Source organism: Rhineura floridana, chromosome 1 (genome assembly GCF_030035675.1).
Source record: "Rhineura floridana isolate rRhiFlo1 chromosome 1, rRhiFlo1.hap2, whole genome shotgun sequence".
Lineage (NCBI taxonomy): Eukaryota > Metazoa > Chordata > Lepidosauria > Squamata > Rhineuridae > Rhineura > Rhineura floridana.
This window is the reverse complement of record NC_084480.1, coordinates 103,125,963-103,139,263: the sequence shown is the minus strand read 5'-3', so window position 1 is coordinate 103,139,263 and position 13,301 is coordinate 103,125,963. Positions and strand designations below refer to the sequence as shown.

General features: G+C 40.4%; 1 long non-coding RNA gene across 1 annotated transcript; it reads left to right on the top strand.

Moving 5' to 3' along the window:
• The first annotated feature begins 551 nt into the window (after positions 1–551).
• On the top strand, positions 552–3,557 carry LOC133378073 (uncharacterized). Its single transcript, XR_009760858.1, has 3 exons — positions 552–824; positions 1,479–1,593; positions 2,858–3,557. It is a non-coding gene; the product is annotated as an uncharacterized LOC133378073 (long non-coding RNA).
• Positions 3,558–13,301: the final 9,744 nt, after the last annotated feature.

Genomic DNA, 13,301 nt, shown 5'->3' with positions numbered 1-13,301 from the left:
CAGGCAACTCTCACAAAAATATTTATCATCTCAAATCCCTTACTCACTACTGACACTTGTACCCAGGATTCCTTTGTCTACAGAGGAAAAAGGTTTTTAAGTGCCATTTAAAAGAAAAACATTTTAAGTGTCAAAAGCAACAGACTTGTTTTTTCAAAAATTAATTAATTAAAAGAGTTTTAGAAAAACCTATCTATGGAGTGAGGCATTAACAGTGGGAGAAAGCTGCCTCCCATATGACACTTGCCTTGCAAGTTTCTAATAGCTAACTTTCTTTTCCGCCTGAAGGCCACATTGATGATTGGCCAACCCTCTGAGGGCTGCATGCCAGCACACACTTGCACATGAGCACAAACGCACTCAAACATACAGCACATACAGAACACACAGAGACATGCATTCAAGCAGGCAAACAAATACCCAAGGACACACGTAATCAGACAACTTTCCTCTTCTGCCAATTCCGGAAGAAAAGGAAGTTCAACAATTCCTGGGTGTTCAACTCCCAGAAAAGGGAGTTTCTTCCCATACAGCAGTGTCAGGGTAGAAGAAGGGGGGGGGCGACAGGAGAGGAATGCCTTCCTTTTACCTTGGAAAATCATCTCTTCTCCATCTAGTGCAAACACTATTGCAAGAAGGCCTGATAGCTCAGGTAACAGGAAGGAGTGCTCCAGGTCTTAAGAGTCTAAGACCTTCTTGCAAGGGTGCTATGCCAGAGGGAAAAGAGTTTGACAGAGGGCTGGAAGGCCAGTAAAAGCTGCTTTGTGGGCTAGATCTGGCCCTGGACTGAGGATTCATCAACATGCTCTGTGGCTTCAAAAACGGTAAGGTTAATCCTATCTGTCTGACATTTCCCTCCAAGTTGTGTGTGTATGTTTAAATACTGAACTGGAGCTAAATTCCTTTTCTGATATATGCAGCATTTAACATTTCCTGCTATGTGGAGACGCATGTGGCTGAGTCAATCCAAGGTGGAGATTTCTCCACAGTTCAGACTTGTCCTTTGGATGTTTTTGTAACCTGGCTTTGGGAACTGTAATTTCTAGACTGCTGAGAGGGAGGAGGGAGAGAAAAAAGAAAGTAAACAGAGGAAGGAAGGCAGACAGAAAGGAAAAAGTGCAGAAAATAGACAAAACTTTTGCTGTTACCACCCTCACTTCTGCTGCCTTTCTCAACACACCCTGTGACTGAAGAAAACATCTGTGAACAAACTCCACTGCAAACAAATGTTTTAGGCAGCATTGTGCAGAGCTATCATAATATTTCCCCTTCTTTCCCTCATCTTTCAGCATGTAAAACAAAACGTGTAATCTCTGGAATGTACATTTTCTTTTACTATTGTGCTACTTAGCAGGGAAAGCAGAACTGATGACCAGCTTGGCAGTCAACGCTTTCAGCCAGTAAAACCTCCACATCTGTTTCCCTATAAAGAAGTCAATGAGGGCATGTAAATTATTTTTTCACTTCCATTTCTCTAGGACTTTCAACAATCTGATCACCTCCAAGGCCCTTGTCTTAGACGTCAAGAAAATCTGGGCTTTCTGAAATGACAGGGAAGGCAGTATCACTGTTTAACACTCTGTCAGGCAATAGGTATGTATATTAGAAAAAGTATGTTTTGAAGTTCTGCTCCCCAGGGAGTCTGAATATTTTATTTCCTTTATGCAAGAGTGTTGTGCTTAAAAGAAAGGTTTTTTTTTAAAAAAAGATTTAGCTATTTCACTTCTAGTCCTAAGTAGGGATGGGGGAGGAAATTGATTCAGTTTGCATGTAATGGCAAATCTACCTATTGCACATTTTCTGGAAAAATGTGAAAAACAACAACAGCCATCCTTCAAAATTCATACTTCTCCAAATTTTGCTGTGCAGTTCTTATACTGGGGTAAAGTGTGCATATAAATGCACCTATTTGTGAAAATAACATACCAAATGCATTGAATTAAGGAAACCTGCTTTGCAAAAATGTGTATTTTCAAGAAATCCACACACTAAAATGCTAATGAATTTTCACAATTCACAAACTGACCAGGAAATGTGAAGAACTGAACTTCAGAAAGGAAAAATCAGAAATGGAGAGAAACCAAAATTGATAGATTTGGCCATCCCTAGTCCTGTGGTTTATTGCTCCTTCAGTGAGAACACTACCTACCTTTCCAGATAACACTGTGATCCAGAGTACAATGCCTTATTAATTAATTAATTAATTAATTATTAGTAGCTTTTTTTTCCAAAAAGGAACTCAAAGCGACATACAAAAACAACAACCCTGTACTCGAAGTGGCTTACAACAAAAGCAATCAACAATAACAAAAACAATTTCATAATAAAATAATAAAACAGCAGTAATAAAACAACAAATGTCACAGCAACACAAAAACAATTTGAATACTATAAATATAACATTACAATCTTAAACAGGTCACATTACACCGCTTGACAATATGGCAAAAAGAAAAGAAAATTAAGACAGTTTCAGCTTGGCCTTGAGGTTTCTAGCTAGGTGCTGTCCTCTGCTGTCTTCATAGCTTTTGCTAACCACCAGCATTCATGAAGCCATCAGCATTTATGCTTTGCTGCAAGATGAGAAGGGCAGGTCATCCAGAAGTGCTCCTCTCCAGCCGGTCTGAACATGAGCTACCTTGGAAAGTATCTTGGCCCACTGAGGACACTTTCTCCACCCCCTGCCCTCCTGAACCATCCGTGGGAAAGGTGCTCTGTGGACTCTATTCTGATCTTGAGCTGTGAAGGGATGGTATTAGCCTGTGACAAATTAGGGTAGATAGCTTTTTGGTCCATTCCATTTCTATGAACTGGTGCCATTTGTTCATTAAACATATTTCTTTCTTTTTCTTTCCAGAATTGGGATGCCTGCCACCTTTTTGTGAGGACCATCAAGTGTGGTAGAAGTCATCTGAAACCCCTGAAAACAAATGCCTCTGAATGCAGGGAGTCTGTGCTCAAATCATTTCTACCACACATCTGTTTCTACCCTTATTTGAGCATGTCTGACATGAAGGCACCCACTGTCTAACCTAATCAGTCTGTCTTGTATGTAATCATCACCATCACCTAGCAGTGACCCCATGGACTGCAAATTCTGATCACCACTGCTGAGGCATGGACGATGAGCGCAAAGTAATCAATCTGTGCATTTACCAGCTACTACCACTTAGCAGAAACCAAGAAGGGCAACAATCATACAGTTCAGGAGCGACCATGCTCAAACTGACAGCTAGGAATGTCTCCATGCACCACTACATAGATTATAGTTGCTGTCATGATTACTATCAGTACAGCCTGTTTGTTACAGACAGCCCAGGGAAAATATAAGCAGCCACAGCAATTTCTAACTACGTGTACTGCAGTGATCCTAAAATAGCCACTTCTTCTTATAACTGTTATATTCAGGGTAATGTTACACTGGTATACTAGATAGCCATAATCATATTAACTCCCAGCATGCCTTTGCTATCCTTAGCAGACATTGAGCACACACAAAGTGCACTGACATTAAGAGAGGATGTGCACGAGTAATTCTGAGAAATTAAAGAAATTAAAGTTCTTGATTCCTCAACGCTTGATTACTGTATACTCAGTGGCTTGGGGCCAGGTTACCTGAAGGATCACCTCCTCCCATATATTCCTACCTGGACCTTGAGGTCATCATCAGAGGCCTGTATCTGACACCACTGTCCTGTGAGATCTGGTGGGTGACTATTAGACAGAGGGACTTTTGAGTGATAGCACCCTGGTGGTGGAATACCCTCCTGAGAGAGGCAGTCTTGGCACCAATGTTGTATTCCTTTAAATGTTAAGATCTGAAGTTCAAAATCAACCGTAACAGATGCAAATGTATCTTACACAAAGTTAGGGTATGTGGTCATTACAATTCCAATTTATACAGAATTTTTAAAGATTTTTAATACAAACAATAACAAACACCAATTCATACATATGGATTTTTTAAAAAAAACAAGATTATCTCCTGAATCAAAGTGCCTAAGTCTTTAGTCCATACTAATGAATGAATACACACTTCTGCTATAGTGCTTTTATATAGGCTGCTGGTTATCTTGCTTGTAGATTTTAAATCTGTGCCTCAATGGAGCAAGATGCGCATATTATGGCCAGACGTGTTTCGACTTGTGTGTCTTTATCAATGGCCTTTCAAGCACATACGATACAAGATAAAAATGTGAATAACATATTCATAAATCTTCAATTTATGTGGCTGATTAGGTTAAAAATTATATACAATTTCTGAAGGGATAGTGGAAAACACTTACTTAACAAATTTTCACTTCATCCAAGTTGACCAGACTATTCTTGAAGTGAAATATATGTATGAGATATTCCAAGGAGGGGAGTCTAAAAATTCTTGAATGCCAATAAAAGTGAGTAATGCAAAATATTGAATGCCAGCACATAGTGGGTAATGCAGATTTATTGGCATTCAGTGGAAAGGCCTATATTGATAATCCCTGTCTATGTGGTCTCATGAAAAAAATGCAGCCCCTGGCTGCATGGAATTAACACATGGAAAAGCAGGTTTCACGTCACTGCAACAACATCTAAAAGGCATCAGAAAGGATGGTCAGTTCTCTTATGTACATATTACACTATAGCAGTCATCAGGACATTTGAGGCAACGTGTCAGCAGTATGCTGATGACACCCAGCTCTATTTCTCTATAACATCTAAATCAGGAGAGGCCAAGTCAGCCCTGGACTAGTGCCTAGACTCAGTGGTAGGTTGGATGAGGGCCAATAAAATGAGTCTGAATCCTAGCAAGATGGAGGTGCTGGGGGTTAGTGGTTCCCGAGCTCAGATCATTGGTCAATTGCCTGCTTTGGATAGGGTCATACTCCCTATGAAAGAGCAGGCTCATGGTCTGGGGGTGCTCCTGAATCCATCTTTGTCACTAGAGGCCCAGGTGACCTCAGTGACTGGGAGTGCCTTTTACTAGCTTCAGCTGGTAAGACAGCTGCTGTTGTTTCTGGATCACGATAGACTGACCACTGTTGTTCATGCACTGGTAACCTCCAGACTGGATTACTGTAATGTGCTCTATGTGGGTCTGCCCTTGAGACTGGCCCAGAAGATGCAGCTAGTGCAAAATGCAGTGGCAAAACTGCTCATTGGGATGGGGTATAGCCAACATGTTACCCCACTGCTGAAAGAATTGCACTGGCTGCCCATTAGCTACCAGGCTAAGTTCAAGGTTCTAGTTTTGCTGTACAAAGCCCTACACAGTTTGGGACCAGGAAACCTGAAAGATTGTCTTACCCCTTATATATCCACTTGATCACTTCACTCTGCAGGTGAGGGCCTCCCGCAGATAGCATCTTAACAGGAGGTCCATTCTGCAGAACATAGGAAGGGGACCTTTATTGTTGTGGCACTGACACTTTGCAATTCCCTCCCCTTAAACATTAGACAGGTGCCATCTCTGTTATATTTTTGGTGCCTACTGAAGACTTTCCTCTTTCAACAAGACTTTGAGACCTTATCCAGTCTGCGTCTGTGCTGGAATTCTTTTGAAGATATCTTTTAAGTTATTTTTTTAAAATGTTTTTAAGATGTTTTGTTTTACTATGTTTTAAAATCTTTTGTTTTTAAGATATTTTAAAGTGCTCTTAGTGTTTTTGTTTTCTGCCATGGGCTCCTTCTGGAAGGAAGGGAGGGATATATTTAATACATAAATAAAAATATTTATTTACTTCTGGGGTCGACATAATTTGCTTTACAGCAGGGTAGGTGACATCTGCTTTCCATCTTACACCCAAAGTAGACTACAGTTACCACTTGGTAAAAATCACTGCTTACCTCTAATAAATTACCTATATCCTCCACTGAGAAGGACAGTAGAGACTAGGGGTGGGTGAGAAATTAAATTCAGTTCACATTTCAAGCTGAATCTATCAAACCTGCACTTTTCAAAATACATGAAAACCAAAACACAGCCATCCTTCTAAATCCGCACTTTTTCTAATTTGCAATGCAGTTCATCCACCAACAATGTTTACAAAAATGCATATGTTAGGGGAAAGTGTGCATAAAAATGAATATATGTAGGAAATAACATGCAAAAATGCATTATATTATGCAAAAATGCAAAAATGTTTACATTAGTCAAGACTGCCTACAAAAATGTGTTTATTTGAAGAAATTCACACTACAATGCTGGAGAATTTTAATAAGGATTTTTTTTAAAAAAATCTGCAAATTGCTGCAAAAATGTGGAGAACTGAATTTAATATTGGAAAAAATGAGAAATGGAGAAAACTGAAATTGACAGATCTTTCCATCCCTAGTAGAAACAAAGAACAATTTTGCCTTAATACCATATCCTCACTATATAATTTGTACATGAGCCAAAAGTTGTGATACCTCATGTTGCACCAGATTTCTCCTTAGATGAGATTAAATTATAGTAGAATTATTCTTAGTGTGAAGAACCACTAGTATAATATAAAAAAACCAGACATTTGAGGGAAAGCTGTTGAGTACTGATTTCTAATGCACCAGACTGGAATTATATGCAAGAGTACTTGGCTGCATTTCATCTTTGCGTTGCTTGCATGTCTAGTATTTTTAAAATGAAACAGCTTCTTAAGCTGTGCACGCAGGGTGTATACATCAACAAAATGGCCTTTTAATCCTATCATAAATAAGTCAGAAAACATATGCAAGCTGATAATTGCAAAATTGGAACAGAGATTCATTCCTCTCCCATCACTAATGTTTCCTCATTTTCAGTGAAAGTCTGGTTGTTAAAAAATGGGGAAATCAAAGATGCTAAAATATTTTATAGTAATTTTACTATATTTCAACATACATTTATTTATTTATTTTATGGGAATTTCTGCAGTACTCAACATATACTGTACAGTGCTGTAGTATTTTATTACTTAAAGGTATATGCAAAAAGAAAAAAAACCAGATAAAACCAGAAAAGCATTTTCAATACTACCGACAACATGACTGGGTCACATACTACAGGAAAAGCCTGAATGAGCAGGGAAGTTTTACTCAAGCATCAAAAGTATTGTGATGTAGATGCTTGATAGATGTCCATTGAAAGGAAATGCCAGAAAACAGGTGTGGCAGTACCAAAAGCCCCGCTCCAGATGGTCATGGAGTGCACCTAAAGGGCATGTGGCATAGTCAAAAGTGTCTCTCCTGAAGACCACAGTAAATGAGCAGGTTGTTGTTGTTATGTGCCTTCAAATCGATTACAACTTATGGTGACCCTATGAATCAGCAACCTCCAATAGCATCTGTTGTAAACCACCCTGTTCAGATATTGTAAGTTCAGGTCTGTGGCTTCCTTTAAGGAATCAATCAATTTCTTGTTTGGTCTTCCTCTATTCTACTCCCTTCTGTTTTTCCCAGCATTATTGTCTTTTCTAATGAATCCTATCTTCTCATTATGTGTCCAAAGTATGATGGCCTCAGTTTCATCATTTTAGCTGCCTGCTTGGTTGAATGTTTTTTTGTCAACTTAAGTTGGTAGGAGCCCCACCTATGACAGCGATTTCAGGGCTAATCAATTCCTTCTCACAAGTCAGTGAAAGGGCTACGCTTGGGTGATCCTTGTGCGGTAGGCTCCGATTATCTTGGTTGGCTGACATAGTATCAATGTGACATATAAACTCATGACTTCTCCGTGTAGCGTTCCTTGGGTCTAGTGGGTCTTTCTCTAGACTTACAATTGCTTCCATCATGGGGATTGCTTTTACCTGGGGATTACCTTTGCTTGTGCAGTGAGAGACTTGCAGGCTTTTCATTTTCATGTATTTCTAGGTTTTTATTACCATAGTAGGGTCCCACGATATCAAATTCAATTAGATTTTCTGGGCACTTGCACCATTCCTCTGAGGGGCGCTCTGCACTTGGCATATTGCAGGTGGTTAGAGCCCATGGGGGAGCCGTGTTCTCAAAAAATCTTGAGACTGAGATGTCTCTCTTGCAAAGGGCAGCAATCTTTTAGGGAAAAGTCCTAGGCGGAAAGAAGAACAAGAACTTAAGATCATCATTTTAGCTTCTAGTGATAGTTCTTGTTTAATTTGTTCTAACCCCCAATTATTTGTCTTTTTCACGGTCTAAGGTATCTGCAAACCTCTTCTCCAACACCACATTTCAAATGAGTTGATTTTTCTCTCATCCACTTTTTTTACTGTCCAACTTTCACATCCATACATAGAGGTTGGGAATACCATGAATCTGAATGATCCTGCTTTAATGTTCAGTGATACATCTTTGAATTTGAGGACCTTTTCTAGTTGTCTCATAGATACCCTTGCCTCTTCTGATTTCTTGACTATTGTCCCCATTTTGGTTAATGACTGTGCCAAGGTATTGATAATCCTTGACAAGTTCAATATCCTCGTTGTCAAGTTTAAAGTTACATAAATCTTCTGTTGTCATTACTTTAGTCTTTTTGATGTTCAGCTGTAGTCCTGCTTTTGTGCTTTCCTCTTTAACAGCATACATTTCAAATCTGCTAGTAGTATAGTATCATCTGCATATCTAAAATTATTGATATTTCTCCCTCCAGTTTTCACACCTCCTTCATCTTGCTTTCCGTATGATATGTTCTGCATATAGATTAAACAAACAGGGTGATGAAATACACCCCCTTTCTGAATGGGAACCAATCAGTTTCTCCATATTCTGTCCTTACAGTAGCCTCTTGTTCAGAATATAGGTTGTTCATCAGAACAATCAGATGCTGCGGCACCCCCATTTCTTTTAAAGCATTCCATAGTTTTTCATGATCTACACAATCAAAGGCTTTGCTATAATCTATAAAGCACAAGGTTATTTCCTTCTGAAATTCCTTGGTCTGTTCCATTATCCAGCATATTTCTGATATGATCTCTGGTGCCTCTTCCCTTTATAAATCCAGCTTGGACGTCTGGCATTTCTCGCTCCATATATGGTAAGAGCCTTTGTTGTAGAATCTTGAGCATTACTTTACTTGCATGGGATATTCAGGCAATAGTTTGATAATTATTGCATTCCCTGGGATCCCTTTTCTTTGGAATTGGGATATATATTGAACACTTCCAGTCTGTGGGCCATTGTTTAGTTTTCCATATTTCTTGAGAAATTTTTGTCAAAATTTGTACAGATTCAGTCTCAGTTACTTGTAACAATTCTATTGGTATGCCATCTGTTCCTGGTGATTTGTTTCTTCCAAGTATTTTATTTAAGAGCAGCTTTTACCTCACATTCTGAAATTTGTGGTTATTCATCATACAGTTCCTCCGTGAATGAATCTGTCATCTTTACATCTTTTATATAGTTCTTCAGTATATTGCCTCCATCTTCCTTTTATGGTTCCTATGGTGTATGTCGTACAACTCAGGACTCTCCTTTCACATCTGTGTGCATTAGCCTCTGGGCCTCCAGTGGCATCATTAGTCACAGTGCTACTCGTACTTGTCCGTTGAGCAGCTACATATGGAATAAGGTAGTCCCTCAATTAGGCTGGCTGGCTAGCTGGAAGAAGGTTGGAAGCAGATTCATGGTGCTACTGGGCCATTGATAACAGTGGGTGAAGAACGTATCAGTGAACCAATATTGAATACATCTTATTTTAAACTGTCACATTTTGGTGGGTATCTATACATCTAATACATCAATGCTGGCAAAGTCTTTAGAAGAGAACAAATTCAGCAGTGGTGCATGAGGGAGGCAGAGCAGCAGCAGCAACCTCCCAGTGGGATCGGGATGGTCACTGCTACCAGCCAAAGCCAGTAGCGTAGTGGCAAATTCAGAAGTGCAAGGTACCTTCTTGATACTCATGACCATGCCCCTCTCTCTCTTTTTGCTGCTGGTTGAGAATGAGAGCCTTGTTAATGCCTTCTCCCACAACATTGGCTCCCTAGGAGCCAATAAGCACAAATGAGAGTGTTAGCTACTGAAAATAATTTTCTCAGTGGCTGATTCACCTCCTTTCACTCTGATTGGCTCCAATTAGCAGGAAAGGACAAGGAAGTATGTTAGAAGACTCTTCTCAGTGGCTAACACACTCCCCTTTCATGTTGATTGGCTTGTAGGATGCTGGAGACATAGGGACCCTGCTGGGAACCTGCTCCCAAAAAAGTAAGGGGTCTGAGACCCCCTGAGACCCTGGATGACTACACCACTGTCCAGAGCTCCTCCAGCCTCACTGCCACCTTGCCCTGCTCCATCCCCGTTTTAGTGGCACTGCTTGCCCACCTCATGTGTTACTGCTGGACTAATTAAAATATCACCAGCCTAGGATTATTACCTTTTCCTATCACAATACAATATTCTGTACATGTACATATGTAAGAAATAGATGACAGCTTTGGTGATAAATAGGTGGCTAAGGGTAGGAAATAAGAAAGATTAGGCAAACAACAGCCTTCATACCTAACTCGTAATGGAAGAGCCACTCTTCAGCTGAATAATTTCTTTATATTATCCACCTGTGAGAAAATTGAATCTCATCTATACTCAATTTAGCGCATAAGCCCCAGGGTAACATTGAAAACAATCTCATATTTTCTGGGGCTCTCTCTCATTCTAAACTTTAAAGAGAAAGAGTCCTTTGCCTTTAAATAAGCAGGGTGATTTCAGAATCATTACGTGAAGGGTTTGCGGCCTCACCTTCTTGTTCCTTTGTTAGTAGCGCAGTGAATCTGCTCCGGGTTTAAGCCCGAACTTTCAAGGAGCTGATAGATCTTTGAAAGTTTGAACTAAAGCCTGGAGCGGATTCACTGCCCCACTGACATCAGCACCACCTGTCTCCACTGAAACAAACCCTTTCATGCCCTCAAGCTGGACCTCAGCTAGGGGGGCATATTTTTGTCTGGCTGTTAGAAGCCTTATCTCACACCTCCATACAGGGTCCTAGACACTGACAGTCCTTTGCATGTGTCACTTTTTAAAACACTGAAAAAGGAATAAATATTTCAAGCAGGGAAAATATTTTGATCTATGAAACATCCACAGAGCGCCAAGGTGGTGAATGGTTAGAATGTTGGACTATGACCTAAGAGACCAGGGTTCCAATCCCTACATGGCCATGCAACTTATTGAGTGACCCTGGGCCAGTCACTGCCTCCCAGCCCAAGGTAACTCACAGAGTTGTTGTGAGGATAAAATAGAGAGGGGAGAAACATGTACACCAACTTGAGCTCCTTGGAGGAAAGGTGGGATATAAACGCAATAAATAAATCATAAAAAAACTCTTAGGGGCAGCCAAATGCACTTTGCTGCCTAAGAGAAAGGACTAATTGGCTAACACACACACCCCGCATTCCACATACAGAAGCCAACTGGACTGGCAGCTGAATCATCGCTGGTGATGAGAAAGCAACTTCCATCACACCTGGACTTACCTTACAAGGTGCAGAGCAAGCCCCATTGCACAGCTCTCTTCTCTAGCAGACACTCAATGGGAATGGGAAGGGGGGGTTCCTGCCACTGCCCCCACCATCTGCTACCCGAGATGGTTGTCTCACTCTCCTTAAAGGTACAGCTGACCCTGAAAACTGTAAAAACAACAGAAGCATTGCAAAGTAAGCATGTTCATTCTAGGACTACAGAATTTATTAGCACCAATGCTATGCTGAAATCTTTCCTCCAATTTCTAAAAAAAACCAAAAACGTTTCTTCTGAGAAAGGCTTTCATTTTTCTGCCTCCTCCTCAGGGACTTTAGAATTTCTTAAGAATTTTGGTGGGGAAAAGGTGCTTATCTTATAATTGCAAGGAGGCCAAGGGTAGTGTGTATGTTTTTTCTTTCCAGTAAACTTTCCTCCAGCACCCTGAAACTTTCCTTCCTCCCTGTTTCCTGATCTGAAAAAAGCCTCGTGGGAGGACTTACCTCATGATTTCTTTCTTTGGACTTGGATTGAAGTGTGGGCACCTGGAAAGGCTGCAGAGTGCAGACCACTGGTGAGACGATTTGTAGAATAAAAGAAAAGACATTCACAAACACCCCTCGGCCACTTCAAAAGTAAGTACATAAAAAACTGTGCACCCCATCCATGGGAATTTCACTGAAATGTTCTTTCTCCTTTGGTAATTTTTGAATGCAAGTTCTTTTTTCATTAATTGACAGAAAAAAAAATGGGGGGAGACATTTTGTCACAACACAAATTAGCACCATACTCCCACCCGTGACTCTCCACAGCACAAATACCACAAGCTGAGGGCAGACAAGCAAAATTTTACTTTGATGCCAGAAATTTGGAAAATACTCTTGTGCTGTATAGAATTTTCCTTTTCGTTTGATGTTTATTTTGTTTCTGTAATTATAAACTGTTAGAAATTAAAAAAAGATTTTAACGCACTGTGAATAGCTTCATTTCTGTAGCCCTGCTGCAGAGATGCAGAGATTTGTGGTCCTTTTGAACCATGTTCTAGAGAAGGCATAATGTGCTGGCATCCTGAGGAAGTCACGAAAGAGATGAGAAAACAGGACAGGGTTCCTATAATACCATACTTCAGATATATTACCATGCAACAATTCAACTATACAATTCTGTTTTCCTTCATTGAGGGCCAATGTAATGCAGTACATAAACCATGTTGTTGGAAATGGAAGACCTATCTCTAGTATTGTAAGAACATAAGAAAAGCCTTGCTGGATCAGGCCAGAGGCCAGTATTCTGTTCTCACAGTAGTCAACCACATGTCTATGGGATGCCAACAGGCAATAGCACTCTCTCCACTTGTGATTCCCAGCAACTGGTATTCAGAGGCATACTGCCTACTACAGTGAAGGCAGAACAAAGCCATTGTGGCTAGTTGCCACTGACAGCCTTATCTGCCATGAATTTGTGTAATCCTCTTTTAAAGCCATCCAAGTTGGTGGCCATCACTGACTTTTGCGGGAGTGAATTTCATAGTTTACCCTGCTGGTCACATCCACAAAGCTTATTGAATATGATTATTATTATTTTGATATATTGCCCATCATTCACGCAAGGTCCCAGGGTGGATCACAACAGTTTTAAAATGCATCATTAAAAACGGTTAAAAACAACCTAAAATTACAACATCACAGAAAGCAGGTTGAGTCCTAAAAATATACATCTTAGGTGTGAAAGGCCAGGGTAAAGGAGGTGCATCTTCAGCATTTGCTGAAAACCTTACAGTGAAGTTGCCGGATGCACAGGGCCAGCTCCAGGAATGCCGGGGCCCTTGGGCATCAGCTTGCCCTGGGGTCCGGCATGTGTGCGCATTCGTGTTTGCGTTCACACATGCGCACAGCCCCCCCTACCTGTCTGCTGTCTTTTACCGTTGCCTTTAACGAAGA